General features: G+C 38.6%; 1 protein-coding gene across 2 annotated transcripts in view; it reads left to right on the top strand.

The window, feature by feature from the left end:
- CDH13 (cadherin 13) overlaps window positions 1-19130 on the top strand; it is a 433407-nt gene that overhangs the window by 66841 nt on the left and 347436 nt on the right. The gene's annotated exons all lie outside the window — the stretch shown is intronic.

Below are 19130 nucleotides of genomic sequence, written 5' to 3' on the forward strand. Positions count from 1 at the left end.
CCCTGTTATGTATGTGCTGCTGTTCCCTGATAAACACTGGCAGATGTTTGGATACTTATTACTCTCACATCATGATCTGAGAAATGTGATCTTCTTATTATAAGGAAATATTTTGTTACTTATCTGATCCCAACCCCATTATGATTTCTGGACAGACTTTAGTTGATTTCCATAAGTTTTGGAATGTTTCTTAAGATCTTTCAGTTCAAAAGCAGCTTGTGGCAGTGTAGAAAAAAAGATGATGATAGGGACCTTGGCAGCTTTCTCCCTGGATTTCCTCAGTCTCTCTCCTTTCCTAGAGTCAAGTCACAGCCTCCTTTGCTGCTCCTGCCATCCAGAAGTGCTTTCCTATAGCTCTCTGCCTCATTGATTCTCCATCTGTTTTACCCTGAGCATCTTTCTGGTGACCTATGTTCGCATCTGGTGTAAATATGCTACTATTCAAAGTGTTTTTACTCTGTCACTTCCCATTTCAGGGGATGATTTATTATAGCAGGGGCTGTGTGCTCTGTGCTAGAGAGAGGGAGGAAATCCAGACGTGGCCTTGAGGATTTCTCAGGTCTTGCTTGACTGGGATTGGGAAGCACGAGGCAATGTGGTGCCGGGAGCCGTGACTGATAAATCTGTCCCTCCAAATTATGGGGTAAATGAAGGAGCTGGGGATCAGACAGGCAGAGAAGGCAGCTGTGTTACACACATTTCCTGAAAGTTGTGAAGGACCCGAGCCAAACCTCATGGATGCCACTCAGAAGTCTGCCAGCCACTCTGAAAGACATTTGAAAACAAATGCTGGAGGTTTGACTGGTTTTTCTGAGCTAGAGGACAGTGTCTTCATTACAATCCGCTTCTCTCCTTCTGCAGTTAGAAAAACAATATCATTCATATAGATGGAGAACTACATTACTATCTAATAGCAATTTGTATTCTAAGGCTGTACAGATTTTCCTCTTATATCAACACTAGATTAACAGGGAGAAGAATTACAAAAGAATTGCTGTTGGAAAAGGAATTTGAATACAGACCAGGTGGCTAATTTGCTCCCATTAGTTAGTATGTTTAACAAGGGAGGGTGCAGTCTGCATTAAAGTCTCTGGAAGAACATCTCTATTGCTATTGAACATTGCTGCACAGATTTGAATTTTTGCCTGCTTTCCTTTGTGCTGGAGCTTTTTCCCCCCCAAAACACTGGGCAAAGAAAATAGCATATGGATGAGAAAAGCCATATCTGAACAACTATGTGTGTCTATTACACGAATTGGTACAGAAGAAGAGGATGTATCATCATGCTTTGATAACAAGCAAATCAGGAGCAATTACTTTTTTCTTTCAGAGAAAAGATGATCACTTACAGTACTTCAAAATAAGATTTTTCCCCCCCCCGGAGAATAATAATCATTCTCTGTGTAAGCCGAGACACTGTCATCTCTTTCAGTCTTGCTGAGTGTGAGCCATGAGTGGTGTCTGAATGCATCTCTGCACTTAGGAAATAGATTGGATAGGCTGTGGTGATGTCACTTCTTAAATATCGCTGACTCCTGATCCAGCTGGATCAGATTTTGATCTTTATAACACATCCTCTATGCTGAAGAGGAAAATGAGTAGAACAGATTGTTTTCCATAAGGTTTTGGCAACTAGAAAACATTTGTGAAGTGATAACGTAGTGATTGCTCATGCCTGTGTATGTAGAATGAAATTCTATAAGGAAAGCACTTTATTTCCTAGCAGAAGCTCATGGCAAACAGATGTAGCTTATACACCACAAATCACAGGTGGGGAGAGGAAGCATGTTGCTGTTGGACAATAAACAGCATGTTCAAATAATGTAGATTGATATTAAGAACCAAAGACAAGTGCAAATATCAGTCTGCTAAAACTATTCTTTTTTCCATGCCTGCCTTTTTATTTGCATTTAGTTGCTATTTCCCAATGGGATTAAAAAGTTCAACAGTTCCATGGTGAGGCTTATTTCTTTAATACTTGAAGAGGCCTCATGGAAAAAGCCTGTTCTGCTGATTATAAACACTGGTACATAATTAATGAAATCAAACCAATTTATTTTTTAGCCAGTGGTGCAAAAGGAAAAGCAGAGGCCTGTTTTTTTTAATTGCATCTTTGTGTGTAGTTTCTTTTACTCTTAGCTTTGTTGCATGGCAGTGGGCAGGAGATATGCTGGAATGGCTTCTGAAGCTGAAGCTGGTGGTGCCTCTCTCCAGGTGCTTTCCTCAGCCAGCTGCAATGTCCAGGCTGCCTTGTCTATCTGGTCCTTGCCCTGCCCGGTGCCCTGGTGTTCCCTGCAGGGCTGTCCCTGCAGGATTGCCTGATCCAGGCAGAGGAGGTGCAGCTCTCCTGTGACACTGCTGTTTGAGCTTTGCGTCCTGGAAGCACAAACAGGACAATTTCTACCATTTCTTTGAGCCTTCATTCACTGAATCAGCCTGTTTTTCATCTTTTAAGTTGTTCCAGAGCTATTGAAAGGCTGTTTAAGTTTGTCACCTTGCTCAGTACATTTGCCCTCTCCCTGCTGCTATTATGGCAGAGCCATAGAGGGATAGCATTACACTGGCTCCTACTGTGCCTATCAGAATTACAGGAATCAACAAAGCAGCTGTAAACCCTGTGCTGGGAGCAAGCTAACGATGGAAAAGTACTCATAATACCTGTCTTTTGGTGTCAGCTGTTGTCTGCAAGGCACAATAGAACATCTGGAAGCGAGAGACCTCCTATTCAGGTAGCTGAAATTGCATTAGCTGCTCTGGCATAAAGGACAGGATTAGAATGACAGACCTCCCCACTGAAATATTTGCTTTTGAATAAACTTGTCAAATGCAACAAGGGGTGTCATGGCAAAACTTTCCTGCTTCTGCTGTGAGAAGAGCTTCTGTTTCTGTGATGACAAGAGGGCTGTGTTTAATTGAGCTGCATTTTGCTGCTGTCTGCTGTAGGCAGATACAATGAAAGGGGACAAAGGCCAAGTTCAATTCATTGCTATCAAGCTTCCTTTCTTCTAGGAGCAGGTAACAGCAAAACAATTACTGCAGGCTTAAAGCAGGTGTGTTGTGGCAAGAATGGGGGAAGCAAGAAACTGCTGCAGAAGCTTCACATTAATTTATGCTCAAGAGAGATTCACCATTCTTTATGGCACAACAGGGGACCCAAATATAATGGGAATACAAACTAAGGAAGATAATGGAGAGGGAAAGCATCTTTCAATGCCTTTATAGTTCATGAGTTATTCCTGTTTGCCAGAACCCACTTTGGTAAGCATTCACTCAGCATAATGAAAGTGTAGCTTACTGTGTAGCTTTGTAGAAACTGGGTCAGGTAAATTTGAGATGCTGTTACAGCTTTATTCATCTTTAAACTATAGATCACATAGTTCTAATAAAATTTTTAAAAGGATAGATTTCAGTAGTGTCCATCACAAAACTCTGGTGTCATTCAGGACATTAAAACTGGGCAAAGACCACAGGTCTGGCTTGTAACACTTTAGGAAGTTATGTAGGCAGCTGTTGATCATTTATGTACTTCAAAATGTGGTCCTGACTTAGAAATGCTTGTCTTTGCTCTTTAAGATTACTGTTTCTCCCCCAGTATTTATTCCCCTGTTTGTTTTAGATTACTCTGTAAGAAAAACCAATACTGGTTTCACACGTCGTTTGGGGGTTGGAAAAGCATTTCCACAGCTGGGCAGTGGCTTTGTGTGCCTCACTCAGGAGTTTGGCACTAGAAACAAATCTGTTGCATTTGTGCAGCTTTCTTTGTGGGCTAAAGTTTCATCCTCCTTCCTCATAGGGTTGTCCAGCCTGCCCTTGGACACCTCACTAATGCTGTGTCTTGTTGCTTGTGCCACCTTGGTGCATTTACAGAGCACTGTGCTGAGCTAACTCAGGGGTTATTTGCCACTACAGTGATGACAAACATTGACAAAATTAACTAGAAACTCATGCTTTAATGAGCCAGTGACCTGTTGCCATACAGGCAACATTTCTTCTAGAGAGTTTTGCCTTTTCTCCTCCATTTAGAAATCTGAAGTGGGAGTGTATTTTAGATTGTGTCATCTCTAGTTGAGACTCTTCAGTTTTGAAAGATTAAACAAGAAGTCTCTCTTTGGCGGCAGTTTTAAAATGATTTGGGGTGAGGCTTGGTGGCCTCAAGGTGCCTCATCCAGAGGATCCTCTTTGGCTGCAGGGCAGGAACACGTCCAGAGGGGCCACTCAGGTGGAGATCCTGTCACACACAACAAGAGAGACAAAATTCCTGGCTTCCAGGACGTTCCACAGCAGCTGAAGTAAAATGTTCAGCTAACATGAATGAATGCATATAATTTGGCTCTTAAACAAAAAATGAAGCACGCTGATTTGGGAGTCTTAACTGCTCATTTTCTTCAAAAATGGTAAAACAAAGTGATTCAAACTTCCAGGATGTTTTTTTTCCCACACACTTCTAAATTTAAAAAATGTTTTTTTTTTGTTTTTATGATTCCACAGTTACTTCTATGAACCAGTGATATTGCCCAGGGGAGGGGAAAAAACACATTTTAGTTCTTTCTTAGAATATTAAGTTAGGCCCAACACATGACAACAAATATGATTAATATTAACAGAATGGAAAAGTTTTGTTTAATTTATTCTTTGTGAAGTCCTATTCTTCTTTATGCTTGGATCCTGGGGGAAAAAACAGTTTAATGTGATTTCTGTTCCCCATTTACTATTTGCTCAGTCTCAGATGGTCTTCTGGTCTCCCACTGCAGTCCTTTAATAGTGACCTACATCAAAGATATTGACTTTGTTTGTTCCCTGAGCTCTTCACAGGCAGAAAGGTGCATATCAATTATTCAGAAATCTTCTCCCTGACAAAACTTTCCCTTGATATCTTAACTGAGCACAGCCCTACTGACACACTGATTTCTTGCATCCTTTCACCTTAGAAGTCAGTGGCTATTAATGAGTTAACCAAGCTAATAATTTCTAACTCTTAATGTATTTAGTGTGCTTCAGCAGGCGTTAATGTTGTTGTGGAGTTGAAGGTTATAAAGTGTGTTGGTTTGGTCTGGCAGCTACAGTGCAATTTCTAGGGGTAACTGGAATTAAATATGATTGTGTGTGCAAGGGGATGAAAAATTCTCTGAAAATACTACCTGGGAGCACACAGACCTCCTGCATCTTTAGAGTTGGCACATGGATGCTCCTTGGAGTGAGGTGGATGCTCCTGTCTGTCATGGCTGTGGAGGGAATTCAGGGACACAAGCCCCTTCCAGCTGTCTCATAATCCTGGCAGCCTCTGGGATGGAGGATAAGGAAGAAGAAATGAAAGGCACAAAAAGAGAGAACCCAAATCTAGGACAGAGGGGTAGCTAATGACAAAAAGAAAATTGCTAAGTGAAAAGACATGGAGATTAAATAAAATAAATAGGATGGGATTCTGGCTCTGTCACACATGAGACTTTCCTTAGGGGTTAGGATGGATTTTGCCCTTGTTGGTTGATGGAATTCTCCATTCTCTAAGCTGGCTAGAGCAAGCTATGAAAAAAGAGCAATTATTTCTTCTTACATGCCTGCTTTTAACAGTTCTTGGTAAGCATGGAAACAATATCTACTGTGTTAGTGAAACAAATTGGATGCCAAGAAGCACTGGAGCCCTTACATAGGATAGAAAAGCACAGTCGGAGAAGCGTGTGAGCTGGTGGGGCTGAAGGCACAACCACAGAACTTTCTGTAAGAACTCCTGTGAGCTTTCAGAGCAAACAGGACAATTTTTCCATGTCCTCCCCCTCATTTCTCCTTCAGGTCATCTCTGTTGTGGTTCTTTCCCCTTGGGCTAATTGATTTTCACTGAGTTTTTCCTCTAATTTTTAATCAGTTGATTAGAAAAAACCAGAGCCAACCTGCAAATGCCTTTTTATCTCACTGGATGAGAATAAATTACAGCAGCACTCTTACTTTTCAGGAACTTTTCTACCAGTGGATACCTATTACCCATCCTTTGTGTCTACTTTTCTGGATTTCACTGTTTTGGTTTTTTTTTTTTTAATAGAAAGTAAAAAATGAGTGGTTTCCCAGACATCTGATCAAACAATTTCCCATTCTCCATCTGCTCCATATAATATTTGCTCCTCTTGCTACTTGGTATTTATTTCTGTGGCCAATGGATGCAATAAGGGATTGTAATATAATTGTTGGCAGAGGTTAAGATGATCCTCTCATTTGCACTTTGGCTTTGCTTTTCAAAATTTCCTTTGTCTCTTACAATGCAGATCTCTACTTTGAATTAGAATTGTAAAATTATCTCTTGTGTGAATTTGAAAGCCTCTGTCCCAGCATAAACATCTTTCAAGGGCTTTATTCTTCAGTCTTGTGTATTAAACCTCATTTTTTGTTAGTTGATAATTAAACCTTTGCTGTTGTCAAGGCACTAATGAGTGTAAAAGGGAAAAGACAACATTCATGTGTGAACTTAGAGAATGGGTTTTAATTGATGGGTTGCAGTTCACCATTTAGAAAATGTGAGCCTTCTGGAAGCCACGGGTGGTGTGCTTTGTTCTCTTGTTGCTTCTTCAGTAAAAAGAACTTTCTATCAGTGCTGGAAATCACAGAACTGAAAGCTTGTTATAATTTTCCATGGTGATGAAAAGGACACAATACCTGTATATTTGCCCTAAATATATAGCCATAAATACACCTATTTAGCCTAATTTAAAAAGAAAATAATTTGGAGTTTCAACTTTTTAATTCTTACATTTTGTAGCTATTTCTTTCTTCTGTCCTCTAGAGAAAGTGGCTCTTTCTTTAAGTTTGATAAATTTACTGAAGCAAATCACAGAGCCTCCCTGCTTTGTGTGTTAATTGCATGATTTTCATTTACAGATGGGGGAACATGGGGAGGTTAAATGGTTTTCTGTAGTGTGGCCTAAGTTTGTCTCTTGACATGGATTAGAATTGAGGAAGGGAAATCCTGGTCACAGTGGCTGGGAGCATTGGGAATAACCAACAGGTCTAGGAGTGAAATCTGGAGACTGCTTGTGCCTTCTGCACTAAAATGACACTACAAATGAGTGAAATATAGGTGAAAACATTTATACATTAAAATGAGGCTCCAAATGACCCAATTTGCTCTGCCTTCTGGTTTGATTTTGGCTCGGTTCCTAATCTAGTTTCTCACAAGAGAAACTCCTACTGTGAATAGCTTCTTCTTAATAATAGAATATTACTTTACTGATTAATATTTGTTGGACACTTAGTCTAATTACGGTTTCTCACAGCTACTTTAATTACTATAATATGAGGTTTAGCTTAAGCAAAATATTCCAGATGAGTTTAGTGATGCTTTGCAACTTAATTCTGTACATGGGAGCATGGCATCTGACTATTGGGAGAGAGGAAAACACACTCCTTCCTGAGCCAGGACACGTGTTTCTCAGTGATAAGATGTGTCAGTATTTTTGCTCCTGAATCAAAAGATGTAATACTGAGGATTTAGAGAATCTGGGAACTCTGAAACCTCAGCCTGGGGAATAGCTGCAGTGAACGTGATTAACTGGATAAAGGGGAGCTCTGTGTAGTGCAATTGAAGATGTCAGTGTTTACTCACTAATTGAAATTGGAGAGGCTGAATTAAAAGCTTGTGATTAGTAAGGCATGCCAATCCCTTTGAGGGCTAGCTCCTGTCTTTTCAAACGTGCAGAGGAACACGGGATTGTTTTTCTTGGTGAGAAATTGTCCTGTTTCTTCTGTGTCATTTGTGTTGAAAAGGAAAGGTGAAATATGGAGATAAAACCTTGAAGGAAGTTGGTCAATAAGTTTTTCTTTCCAGGATATCCCATTCTAAACTGGAGGTGTAGTCCACATTCATATTTGTTGAATACCTTGGTGGGAAGTACAAAATGCTTGGACTGGATTTTTGTAGTAAATGTGAACACCTTGGCATAGCATTGATGAAGGATAGCAGGCATGAAGAAAGTGGAGGATTCACTAAAAATGTGACTTGGCAGCTGCAGTTCTCAGTTCTCCATTTGTACATCTCCAGCACCATTTGCAAACCTCACACCTCCATTTCCTCTCCTTTTACAGAAAAATGCTTAAAAGTCAAGTGCGTTCTTTACTATTGAGAATGATAAGTTATCAATCAAAACCTAAAATCCAGATTTTTGTGCATCACCCCTGTTAAATCAGAAATTATGTCCTTGAAGTCCAACCTGAATTTTGGCATACCGAGTATTTACTGTAAACTTGCACTAGAAGTGCTTGAACTTCTGTATATTCACAATAGAGGACTTGAATGCTTGGTTGATAAAATGTCTGATAAGACAAATGTTGTGGGAATTAATCCTTCTCATTTTTTCAGGGACTCAGACTTCATTAAAACTTTGTTCTCCTCCTTTGATATTGTTTATATCAGTTTAGGGAAGTAGGAATATATGTAGCTTCTGAAATGTTCCTGCTTCATAGGATGTAGGAAGACACGGGAATTTGATTATGGAAAAAGGGTCTCTTACAATATTCAAAAAAGAAAAAATTAGGCTTCTGGTTTTGCATAATGCTGATTTATTTTGAAGTGTAATGCTTTATGCTTTCACCCTTGCAAACTGATTCTTATTTAGGAGATGAAAGATTGTGCAAAATATAATACTCTTGTATAATTTAAATGGCCTGATAATGTGTTATAGCCTCCTAGAATTCAGGCCCAAATATTAGGCATTGATTTAAAAAAGGCATTTAAATAATTTAAAATTGTTCCATGCTGAGCATGATCAGCACCCCAATAATTTTCAAATAAAAGTACCTATGAAAATTGAAGCAGATGAATAATTTTAAATTGCTTTATACTGTGCAAGCACAGAACCCCAATCAGGGGTGAATTTCAGGATGAAGCACATATAAGAAAAAAGATTAAAGTGCTCCAGTAAATTTAAATTGCTATATACAAGGAAAAGGGCCTTGAAATTATTAGATACTCAATTTTTTTTTCTTTAAATTTTCTTATTTTTATGTACAACCCAAAGAGTTTAACTTTGTCAAGATGAGCCAAACAATCTGATTCTGTAAACATGCAAAATTTTACATTAACCTCTGTTCCATGTAGTGATGGTGGGACATTGCACAATTGAATGCCACATATCCTGCTGTAGGAATTCTCAGTACTATTGTTGTTAAAGCAGGATTCAGGGCAGAGATTTACATTTTTCACAGCTTCTCACGTGTTTTGTGTTTATTGTTTGAGTCTGCTGCCTGTTGAATGTCCCTTGGAACAGCTGATGTGTCTGGTAAATAAAGATAATTATAGAACAATTAAAAGTACTGGAAGTGCCATCCACAAGGTTTAGTGGGGAGGCTACAGTGGCTTCCTGACCACTCCAGGAGCTGGACTGGATTTAAATGATGGATTCCGAAAGCAAATTATAGTTTATTGTGGAGGTTCTGTGGTGGAATTTGTGGGATACAACATCTGTTCTTGTGCCTCAGGACTGGCAGCTGTTCCTCCACCTAGGGAAAACGTTGTTCTCATGGGTACAGATCATTTTTTACAATTATTGTTTCTACAATAAACAAAAAATCCAAAAAATCACCCCTTGACATTTTTAGCAATTAACATCCAACATTTCCCAGAAACAGCATTCCTTGATAGCTGAAAGAAAGTTCTTCTGAAAAGAAATAAGTATTTAACAGGGTGTTACTGAGGCTTTCTCCAACACTCCTGAGATCTCATTCTCAGCGTGTCAGGGTTTTCTTTGACTACCTAATACATGTGAGGTCAATAGTTGTATTTTTTGCATAAAAGATTTCATTCAGCTTTTAAATTGCAAGCAATTATAAGAGAGGGTTATAGACCAGGGTCTTGGTTTCACATTATTTATGTTCTAATTAACTTACCAGAGTGAATTTTTTTCCCCCCCAGCTTTGGCAACTAAGTGTTGATCTTTAATAGTTATCTGTTCCTAGCATTAATGGGTTTTATTTCTTTGGAAAGGTCATTCTTGATGTAATGTCACTGTTAACACAAGGGGGCCTGTAAGTTTTAGACATTTTGCTTGATTGTGATGAGCTCAAAAATACTGAACTACTTGGTGTCTTTCCCCTGGGGGTTGCTTTCACTCAGAAGAGTTAGTACAAGTTCTTTTTAATTTTTTGACTGTGTTCTTGCAATTCATTAAAAACACTTCTCAGTGAGCAGCTGACATAGCCAAAAATAAGTGTTTTGGGTTTTTTTTTAAATCCTTTAATATTTATTTTATGATTACTCCATGAGCTTGAGAATCACTGCTTGTTGTAGATAAATACATAAGGTCTGGACTTATAAAATGAGCAGTGGTGCAAAAACTTTGGTCAGAATGAGTTAAATCCATGTATTGTTACTACTGAATTACTACTGTACAGTTACTGCTCTTTAGGAAAAGAAAGTAAAATCATAAAACCAGCAATGAAGAAAACTTCTTAACTCAGCTTACATGTTTTTTGTGCAAACGAGAAACAGATGAGAAGATAGAGAATGTCTTGACCCACTAAAAAAGATTAAGGTGATTTACAGCCCTGTTCTTACTAAAAGTTCACCTCTGAGCTTGGTTTTTAAATAGAAACCCATAGGAAGCCAATCTTCACAACTATTTATTTTAATACTCTCATACTATTATTGCTCTGTCTCATTTGCTGTGAAGAAAAAGTAACCATGTGATATGCAGATACCTTGGTGAAAAAGTTTTCTATACCTTGTTTTATAGAATAGATGGTCCTCTTCCAGTTGATGTCAAATAAAATTTTGTCAAAACTGGTAGAGACGTTTGTGTTGGGCTCCTTGTAGAAATTTCTCATTTTTGTTATGTCTTTGGATGTTAGACTTGTTTTTCCTCCAATAACCTTGCTGGAATCAAGGAATTTTACTTGAAAGTATTAATTTTTAAAAAAATCTTCCATTTGTGAGTGTTTAGAAGGTCAGAAAACATTCAACAAATCTTTTTTTGAAGTTGAAAACCAGATATTTTCACTTGTCCTTATACTTTTATGAGTTCTGGGGGTTGGTTTCTGTTTTTGTAATGTTTGAAGGTGATAGAAGTGCGTTTGTGTTTAATCCTTAAATCCGTGTTATACTTTCAAAGATTGTTTTCAGCAAGCTCATTTTCAGTTTTAGCTTAGCAGTGCAAAAGACAGATGTTCAGTGTTACACCGAGTTCACTTTGTGCTACAGTAATAATTGCTTTAGACTCTAACTTTGTGGAATATGGGGAAAATAGTAGGTGGAAGGTTGGTTTTTCTTTTTGATAACTATCATGCTGCTGGGAAATTAAACATGTATCATGTTCCTTAGAATTTCCAGCTATCCTATCCAAAACCCACTATCTGCTCTAAGAAATATGATTTTAATTTTTTCTCTAACAGCTTTTGCCACATCAGTGTTTTCCTATGTGGAATAATGACTTTGCCCCACGCAACTCCATGTGGAGGGTTTTAAAAAAGTTTAAACAATTTTTAATTTATTTCCTTTTTAGAAAACCAGAGATCCATATTTTCATTCATCTAAATGCTTCATGAAGTCATTACTGCTGGAAAAGAGGATCAACCTGTTTATTTCATTAGGCAATAAATAACAAAAATGTTTGGTATGAGCAGATCTTCAAAAAGATTATTGCTGTAAGGCAGTTTAGGTTTCAGCAATTCCACACCTTGCAGCACAACCAGTCCAGAACTCTGACTTTCAATGTTTCTTCTTTATGCCTCTTTCACTGGTGCAGGAATGGCTCATTTGCATTACTCTGTACCCTGTAAAATGAATTTATTATGCAGCTTCTCTAAATAGGCTAACCAGTTGTAATCTCATTCCAGTGGTGTATGGGTTTCAACAAAACATGATTACTTCCTTCATAATGCCTAAAAATAAACAAAAAATAACCTTGGAGCCCAACCTGTCCTTTTGCTCAAGTCTGGTGTGTTAAATGGTGCTATTAATCACGATGGGTAGTTATTTACTTGTTAAATACTTGAGTAATTTAAAATATTACTTACTTTGTGCACAAGTAACAGCTCTTGGTCTCTGTTATTAATAATCAAAATACTTAATGAAGCGGGATGAGAGCCATTCCCTGGATTACAAAATCTGAACAATGTTCAGATACATCTGCATACCTGAAAGTGGAAGTTGATCCTGCACTCTGAGCCTTGTGGGTAGAAATCATTCTGAGCTGGGAGCTCTGTTGGATCCGTGGGCAGATCCTGAACCTCAGCTGGATGGAGAGGGAAGGGGATGGAAGATCTCTGCTGGCCATGGGCAGAGCTGGTCCCCATCTGGTCAGAAAGGGCATGGATTTAACAATGCATGAGGGTTTGCATCTGTGTTTATATTTCATAAAGATTAATCCTGGCTCTGTTTGCAGAAGCTGCTTAACATTGTTGTAGGTAAATGGTCGTGCCTCCTCTGATGTCAAATTTCTCAGCTCTTTGTGTGCTGGATGATTTTAGAATGATTGTGAGGCACCAGCATGACAAGACTTCAAAAGGAATTTTAGGAAGCATTAGACAGCATATTTTGGGCTTAAGGAAATATCGAGACTGTGGAGAACATCTATCTGGAATTCTTTATGTATTTTGAACAGGTGGAGCTTAAGGAGGCACAAAGAAATATTACTGAGAGGGTCACAGGAATGTACCCAAATAGGAGGAGATGGAAAGAGTTTGGTTTGTCTAGCTCAATAAATGGAAGATTTAGAGGGGACAAAGGTTAATTTAGTTATGAGACAAGACTTGTGCAGGAATAAATGGCTATAAACTGACTGTGAACAAATTTATTCTGGAAGATATGAAATGACCATCAGAATAAAGGTCAGGAATTGTGAAATGTAGGAGTTATTTCTGATCAGGATCAAGTGATCTGGCCAGCAGATCACTGTGCCTGCTTGTGACACCAGAGGTGGCTCCTGTGTGAGGGTTCCACAGAATCACAGGATTGTTGGAGTTGGAAGGGACTTCTGGAGATCATCCAGGTCACCCCTGTCAAGATGGGTTACCTGGTTCAGGTGACACAGGAATGTGTCCAGATGGGTTTGGAATATCTCTAGGGCTTCCCTGGACTGCCCAAGTGTTTCCCGTGCACCCAAGTCAAGGGAAATCTAAGCTAGCTCAAGCTCTGAAGTGTGGAAAATATGTTAGTAAGAACTAATTAAAAGCTTTTAGGGTGCAGTTTCATGGCAGCTGCCCCAGGCTGGGGTGCAGACTGTGGGGGTCTCACACCAGGCCCTGTTTTTCCAGCTACATCATCCTGTAGACACAATTTTCACAGAATTTTGAGGTGACTGGGCTCAGGGAGCAGATGGGAATGGGACAGAGGGTTGTCCCAACTCTGCCTTGAAATGAGGATGCTGTCTGAGTGCTCCAGTACTCTTCAGGCACTGCCCATATTATTCTTCTTCACCCTGAACATTTTGGTCACTTTGATCTCTGAACAGCCCCTGGGAGCAATAATAAATGAATAAATCATTTCTGAAGAAAATGATGGTGCCTCTTCCAGAGCTCCTCAACTTCAGAAGGCGAGTGGCTGTTTGAAACTCCCTGTTCTGACACCACCGCTGGCAAATCGCTCCTTGAACAACTTAATGAGATTCCCAGTGCCAAGAAAGATGCACACCTTTTACTGAATATGCAATAAAATTCTTATAATAAACATAGGTACGTAAGGAAAGTGCCCATAAAAGGGAAGCTCCTGTGGTAGATAGTCTCACAAAAGAGTTTGTCACATTTTGTTTCCAGTTAATGGATGCCTACCGCAGTCACGCAGCTTCAGTGACAGGAGAACTGAATTCATTTAAGCCAATAAAGTCATTCTAATTTGCATTTTCATAGCCCACTCTTCAGTACTCTGAGTGTGACTTTCCCTTTTAGGACAGAGCTGTGCAGTAAATGGATAGGTAGGCCCTTTAAAAGGATATTTATCATCCTTGAAGAATCTTAGTGCCAAATCTTAATAGCATTTCTTACAAAAATGGCTGGAACTCTCTATCAGATGGAGAGGTAGAGCTGTAGAGATAGGGAACAGTCTTTTTTTTTTAACTTCTTTCCTGATAGAAGAGCAGTTAAAGCCTGAAACAGTGAAAACTTCCCTCCAATATTAAAATATTGCATTAAAAATGCCCCGAATAATAGCATTCTAGAAATCAAATTAATTTGAAAGATCTGCATTTAATTAATTTAGTCACATTCAGAGATAAATAATTCAACATACCTTTATGTAAAGTTAAAATGCCTTTTTTAATTATGCCAATCAGAGGATAATTTATTCATGCTTTTGAGGGGTTTTTTGTTCTAGTTGATTTTAAAAAACACAGAAGACGCAGAGAACTTCATGTCCAGTCTGTGTGTGTTATTTGATGAAATAATTGCCTTAGGACCTGCTGACACTCTAATTGGAGTCTGTGTAATGCAGAATCAGAACGTTACTTAGAGCTGCACTCTCTTTATTTTAAGTATCCCTCTGTTAATTTCATTTGAATAACTCCCTCATTTAAATCTGAGAGAAGACTTCAAATTTCATCATCTCCCTATGACTGTGTGCTGTTTATCACTTGTTTCCTTCTCTGATGGCCTTCTCGTTATCCATTTTTGTGGGTCTGGTGTTGCAGCACCTGAACATGGAAAAGGTTTTTAGATTCAAAAATCTCAATCTGCATGATAAAAATATTTTGTCATGAGCAATTTAATTCAGTGTTGGCAGTTCTCATTATTCTGATTACTTTTTTCTCTTCGTTCTCAGCTCTAAGGATCACCGTATTTCTTATGAAAATCTGAAGTTTTCATATGCAAAAAACAAATTTCTGTTTCTCACGTTTCCATAGAAAAGCTCAGAAGCATAAATTTTCGATACCCACTTCCAAGTAAATGAGTCAAATAAAAAAGAAGCCCCCAAACCATACTTTAAAAGAAAAAAAAAAAAATCCAACCCTACCAGGAATGCCAAACAAAACAACCAGAACTAAAAACTCCTTTCTCAAGAAGTGACTTACAATTTTTGAACTCTTGAAATTATTGCTCTTAGTACAAATGAGCTTGATTTCAATTTTAACTCCTCCTTTTCGTGGTCTGTGTTGATTTGTTTTTATTTCAGATTACTCTCCTGAAGTCAAAGGTAAAATGTGGTCCTACAGAATATTTTCCCCTGAAAAGAGATTTTGTTTACCTTTACTCTGTGCAGAATTCCTGTCTGGGCAGATGGCTTTCACAGGTGTCTGCACCATTTAGATTTCTAATTAAGTAAAGCCTTACACAAGGATGAATTTCACACCATAAGAATTTGTGTGAAATGCAATTAATATTCTGCAGCTTGTGTTTCTGTGTTAGGTGATCTCCTCGAGGTAGGGCTAATGAAGATATGAGGGTGTACACAGCAAAAGGTGAGAAAATTCATTTGCAGAGCAAACATGTGGCCAAACTGAAACTGTGCAAGTTGAAAAGACCATAAAGAATCTGAAATTCTTCCAAAGGACCTTTCTGAGATGACTTTCAGTCACCAGAAGAGGAGGTAGAAGGACCCTGTTATTTTGAGGTGTTGTGATACCCAAAGGTGCTTTATCATCAGGGAATTTATTCATTTCCTCTGCAGTACAGTATTAAATTGCTCTCCTTTTTTGCTTTCCAACCATATTCTATGTGAGCAGCTTTCAGTGCAAATGTTGAGGTCAGTAAAGGTCACCAGCATGTGCATGCTGGTTTATTAACTAAAAAAAAAAGGTGTTTCTTAGGCTTGATGTCTCACCAGGAGTACAGTTCTAGTGCAGTGGCCAAACTAGCACAGGAGTTATCCAAACTATGACATTTCCTTACACCAACTGGCAGTAAATTCTGAAAGAAAAATTGTCATAATATTAAAGCTGAGTCTTTGATCTGTGCATTTCTGAAGAGCTGGAGGTTATGAAAGCTTTGATTTTACTTGTTGATGAACAGAGGATCTGTAGGTCTGAGTAGCCATGGCTCTGTTTTGCTTTTCAGACTTCTACCCGTTTAGATTTTCATGAGCAAATTGTTTGCTGCATATAATTTTTGTTCAAGAATTTGGCTTTTTTCTTGGTAGCAGGCGAAGGACCCTTTGGTACTAATTGCCCAGCACTTGACTAGTTGTGTGAGCAATATTTGTATATTCAGAGTTCTACATATGACATTTAAATATTATTTACAGTGTATTTAGCTGAAATAATAATTTAGGCACCTATCAGTCCATAAAACCTTTTATTATAGCCAAAAATATGAAATCTACATGCTGTTTAAATTAAGAATATATTCTGCTTTGAACAAGCCCCTTTGCCTTAAACATATATATGCCTGACTTAATTTTTCAAGATATTTTTAAAGACTGCTGTCCCCAATGTGAAGGACCTTCACATAAATTATTTTAATGAGGTAGACATTTAGTTCAACAGAAGTTTCTTCATGAGAAAAAAAAAATAAAATAATAGTTTTCCTTTTAAAATACAATTAATTAAAAACTGTCCATGTGATGACACATTTAACATTTTGTCTGACATTAGAGAAGAAGAAAGTGCCTGGAATTGCACAAGGGGAATAAAATGTTCCATTTCACAGCAAGGCCAAGCTTGAGTCTTGTAATTATTTCAAAGGGAGTAAAGGTCATTTTCTATTTGCTGCATCTCTATTATGTGAGCCTTCTGTACCAGGCTTACAGAAGTTAACTCATGACCCATTTAGATTGCCCAGATTTCAAAGTCAACTTAGTCTGTCACAAATCTGATAAAGTTGACATATTCCCATCTCTAAGTACTGCTATAGATGATGTCTAAAGAGGCTTTTTATTTATAGCCCTGTAAGACAAGAGTTCCAGCTTTAAGGCTTGAGTAGCTGGGAGATCAGAACATGATTTGCCTCTTGCTGTGCTAATCCTTTAGGAGAAGAACTGTTTGTAGATAAATTTCAGGATATATGGCTTGGACTGGTTTTCTGGTGGGGACTCATTATATAACTTTATTTGCATCTTGAGATGGCAAGTGGTTTTCTCCTGCTGTGATTGCATTTTTATGCATATTCATCCAGGAACACTGAGTCTCAAAGACAGGTACTTTAAACCTGCACCTGGGCACACAGAAAATGTGTGCAGAAGATGCATGTGTGCCTTTCTTCCTGTGCATATGCCCATTGAAATGTACATAAGGCAGGTTTTTTAACAATCAGTAATCAAGCTTTATGCACAATTTTCAGGGCAGGCTCTGAATACCTCAGCTCCTATTTCCAGATATCTCCTGCTGGAAGACTGAAGGGGACACATCCAATTCTCAACCCCAAAATCTCCAATAAAATCCATATATTAATGTCATTAAGAGAATAAGAGATTGGGGGCTGTGGTTTTAAACCTTTTAAAGAAAGGCAGAAGTAGTGTGATGATACTGAAATTAATAGCAGTATGGCACTTTTCTTGGTATATTACTTTAAATCTTTCTCTTCTTTCTTGGTTAATCCTTCCAAGGGACCAACGTGGAACAGGACAGGATGGAAGGCAAAGGTGTCCATCTGTTGTGTTTGCCTTCTACCAGATTAATTAACTTGAAATATTCTGGCTGTGCCTTGCAGTCTGCTGGCACTTCTGGCCAAGCTTTTATAGCAATGGTCTGACATGAAACAAATGATCCAGCAGTTGGTTCCCATAAGAGCAACTAATGCAGACCAGGTGGGGCATTGCTGCCTTTGGATTTTGTAAATGGGATCACTCTGGACTTTAAAGGAGTGGGAAATGCAAGAAGGGAGAGAGGAGATTACGAATCGCTGTGATTTAGCAAATGGATTGTGAGTGGTGGGGAGTAGGGAGACATGTAGCTGTTAAAATATTGCAGGACATCTCTTTAGGATCAGGATCAGCAGACTTGGATGCTAAAGGAGTGGAGGTGGGACTGAGAGATGCTGCTGGTGCATTGGGAGAAGTGAGAGTGCTGTTGTCACCTGAGCTGGTGAAGGAGAAAAGAGCCTTCAGCATTCACTGGTGTGGTACTGGGGGGAAAGTGTCTTCACTTTATCCCTGAAGAACTTTATTACCAAAACTGTAATTTTGTGTTGAGGATGTCTTGAGTAAATAGACCCATTGTACAGAGCCACTTGAATTTAGGAGCAAATGCCTTTCAGAGCCCCTGTGTTTGTTTTGTTCTTGGTTGCCACACGTGCCCTCTCTAGCTGATTGTGCTGGGGCTGCCTGACAAGCAGCAGATTGCCCATAACAATTTTGAGATGAGAGTGGTCAGTGCACCACCTGAAAGTCAGGTTTTGTAAAACACCTTTAGATGTTCTAAAGCAGAAAATACTTCTGAAAATGCACTTACACATATATGGGTTGGAAAATACAATTGGCTTTTCCTGCTCTTAACCTTGCCTCCTTTTGCCTCTCTCTTTAGCCTTTTAAACTTTTTAGTAATTTCTTTTTGCTTTCTGCTTCTTTCTTGACCATTCTTACCTCCATGCTCTCATTTAACAGCTGCCAAGAAAAATAGCCCTTCAGGTTGTTTTCTATATTCAGGGATAAAATGCTTCAGAGTCTGAGATTAGAATTGTACCTATTCCCAGGCAATTTTATTTTGTTATAAGCGTCCTCCTTTGATGTTCTTGTGGTGACATGGAGCTTGGGTGACTACGTACTGACAGTGACACAAACTGTATTCAACTGGAACCTTCAGATCCACCTCCTCTGTGATGCACAGGTTTCTTTTTCAGTCCTCCCTTGGTGTAAACAAGCTTTTGATTGTAGGAAGAGTGGACAAACTGTGGTTTAGAGGGAACGAAAATAAACAGTTTATACTAGCAAAGAATTCATTTTAGACATGAAACTTCTGTATGTGAGACTTTATCCTGAGAGTGGACAAACTGTGGCTTAGAGGGAACGAAAAGAAACAGTTTATACTTGTTAGCAAAGAATTCATTTTAGACATGAAACTTCTGTATGTGAGACTTTATCCTTGAATACAGAATTTCTTCTACAACTTGGTGATCAACTTGAGACAGATTTGCAGATCTTAATTTATCACTTTTTCAAATTTATTTGCATGTGCTTAATTTCAGCATATTTTTAGGTCCAGCTGTATTCAGCTAGGCCTAAATAAATTTGATTTTTAGGAGCAATATTGCATCCTATGTTTTTATGGACCAGTAACAATCTTTATTGATAT

This window comes from Onychostruthus taczanowskii, unplaced genomic scaffold (assembly GCF_017590055.1).
Source record: "Onychostruthus taczanowskii isolate IOZ18803 unplaced genomic scaffold, ASM1759005v1 scaffold18, whole genome shotgun sequence".
Classification (NCBI taxonomy): Eukaryota; Metazoa; Chordata; class Aves; order Passeriformes; family Passeridae; genus Onychostruthus; species Onychostruthus taczanowskii.